This window comes from Mus caroli, unplaced genomic scaffold (assembly GCF_978045245.1).
Source record: "Mus caroli unplaced genomic scaffold, Mus_caroli_1 scaffold_10, whole genome shotgun sequence".
Classification (NCBI taxonomy): Eukaryota; Metazoa; Chordata; class Mammalia; order Rodentia; family Muridae; genus Mus; species Mus caroli.
The window spans coordinates 119383494-119386651 of NW_028227265.1; positions in this window are offsets into that span (position 1 = coordinate 119383494).

Below are 3158 nucleotides of genomic sequence, written 5' to 3' on the forward strand. Positions count from 1 at the left end.
ATGAACTGGTGGATAATATGGGGTAAGGACTTTGAGCTGTGTGAGCTTTAGTCCCTAGAAGATAAAACATTGGGATCAGGAGTATCTTGGGACTGCAGATAGCAAATATTCCATGAAATCCTCTTTGCTGTGTGTTCTTGCATTGACCAAATGTAACTTCTAAATTTACTTACGATCTCTGCCCCATTTTCCCGACTTTTGCGTTAACTTCTACCAGTCGGTACACGTAAGCTGCTGCGCTTGCTTGGCGTCGCCTGTCTGTCATCTCCTCAGAACCTCACCGTTCCTCCTCACGCTTCACTACCAACGAGGGCTTTCAAGCTATTCCAAGTCACCCCGATGGGGCCCGCCCTGCGAGTGTATAACCAGAGCTGTCCAAGAAGCCTCATGCTGTGGTGGTAACTGAGAAGTGGAACTCAGACGAAACAGACCACAGGTTTCCCGAGGAACAGCTGTGGACTCTGTGTTCCAGCCAGCTGTCCTGGGAGCAGTTTTTGATGTCACACTCTACATGGTGGATGCAGTGGTCAAAGAGCCCTTTAAAGACAATGCCATTACAGAACCTCTATGACAAGAGAAGATTTTAAAACTACTACTGCTTAAGAAGAAAGCACACGTTGCCTGCTATTAAGGACCTAACATGCTGATGCACCATGCAAATTATGCAAATAGGATCCTTTCCTTGTGTGCAAAACAAGACTAGCTGGCAACCTGGGCTATGTGTGGGGGGCGGGGGGGGTGGGAGGGACAAGAAAGAATTAATACTAAACTAGGATGAGAAATGAGAGTTAGATGTGGGAGAGATGAGGTTCTCCAGTGACGAGTCAAAAACAACAGCAAGTTCTACTTGAAAATTTGAGGGCTAGAAAGACAGATCTAGACTCCGCCCATCCCCCCACCCCCCGCAAAAAAAACATAGACATGAGCCCATATACCAGAGAAGATGAAAAGCCATATTTTTCTCAACATTCCCAGCATCTTGAGTCTTAAAAGCTTTGACTGCTAAGGAGCAAGAGCACAGTATTAACTTTCCCATATAGTAATACCTCCAGCATACAAAACAGGCAGTATGGAAATGTAAGTGTTTCAAAGGTGGAGCAGCTGGCATCACGCCAAGGGAAGCGGAGTTCCTGCCAGGGCCAGAAGCTGTAAGGAACCATCCTTCTGTCCTTCCCGCAGCAGAAGAGCTCCTTCTCCAGGGCTGTCTGTGCTCCGTGTCCTTCCTTCTCCTGTCTGTGGCTCACATTCCATGTCTTACTGTACTGCCTGAGTTAGACATCCGGCATCACTGATGTCTTCTGTAAGCTTTAGACATTTTCCCTGCTTACATTTTTTGAGGTAATGAAGTAAACATTCTATTTCCATTTCATTTCTGCAAAAATTCCAAGACTGTGTAATTAAGATGTTTAGAAAACTAAATTTTGAAACATAAAAACTGTAGCATTTAAAATTTGTAGTTGTGTGTGTGTGTGTTGAATATTTAGATACAATTCCCCAAAGTTTACCAGGGTGAAATTATCTCTTATTTATCTTGACATGTCATTTTGTTATTTAAATTTTAACACATTCTGTGAACACTTAGATAAGCCACTTTCTGTTGTTATTATAATTTTTCACTGTCTATATATGTCTATTAACAATTCGAAAGTTCTGAGTTGCTCAAATGCGAATCACCATCATCACAAGTTACTCATTTTGATCTGAGAAATCTTAACCTTTAGTGATATTTTTGTTAAGAAACATCCCATATTATAAACACAAAGAAGTACTCATGTTAAATGAAATGGAAACTATTTTATTTAAAAGAAGTATTGGCGATAGCTTTTAATAGATTAGTAATATTTTGAAACATATGATATTAAAATTCTTAGGATAACAGGTATGGAGTTGTGTAGTTCACTGGTAAGGAGTCTGCCTCGCATGCAGAGGGTTCTGGGTTCAAGTCTCAGTAACATAAACGTGAACTTAAGGAAGAGGGTGTTTGCAATATTTCTAAATGATGTGCTATTACAGTTACAGGTAACTGTCAAGCCCAGGTTCTCACGGTTGGCGCTGATGCAGTCAAAGATGCCAGATGTATCATAGGCGAATATCAGATCCGGGATAAAAACTTCTTCTATTATATAAACATACACATGTACAATCAACAGTCAATACATGTGTATTTCCTACATTTTTAATGTGTTCACTATGTGCATTCCTATTTCAGTATACATACAAACACATGCTTGCTTTCATGCCAGTGTTCTTGCTGATGTGAGCCATGCTCCTGTAATGAAACATCCCCTTTCTGTGTGCTCCCATCTTCCCATATGGTGAAGAGGTAGCTTCCATGCATCCAACACCCACACTGAGGGTCTAACTTGCACTGAGAGTGTTGAAAGGGAGTTGCTTCCCAAGGTAAAGTCTGGAATTTCCTCATGTCCACTATCTCACGTGGTCCCATTGTGAGGTCTGCAGGCTTGCCAGTCCTCATCCCTGTGTCTCTCCTGATAAAGCATTTAAAAATCCTACTGCTTTTCCTGTGGATGGGAGTCTACTTTCTTTCTCCAAATACTGTCATCTGTGAACCCTGTACCTGCTGCCCACTGGAGTCAAACTAGCCTCAGCAGCTTGCCTCTAAAACAAGATGCCCGAGTCCCACCTACATGATTTCACCCCATGGTTCTTCCAACCTCAGGCAATGGCGACTCAGTACCCAGCCTTCATTCTGGAGTCTTCCCTCCCTCACCTGCCCTCCATCCCACTCAGCAGGGACTCCGGCTTTCCTTACTGTGGTAAGTTCTTGGTTAAGCCAAGCTCACTTGCTTTAAATATCTATTTCAATATCTATTATTCTCTCCCCTCCCCCAGTCTTTGTCCTGTTCCTCCAGATCCTCTAGAACGTGTTCTCTGCACTGCAGCCAGTGTGAGCCTGTTAGAGCAAATCTTGTCCTAACTGTAAATAATGGTCCTGACTTGGGGCAAAAGCATAATTCCTGCAGGCCCCTGACCTTACCTCTGAGATCTTCTTCCTCCACAAACATCATCCTCCGGTTCAGAGTCTTCCCAGCTCCTCCACACCATCACTGTTCTCCTCTCTGTCCCTTCTCTGTCCTCTGTCCTGTTAACCATATACCAAGCTCCCCCATTCTGCACCCAGAACCCAAGCTTTCTGT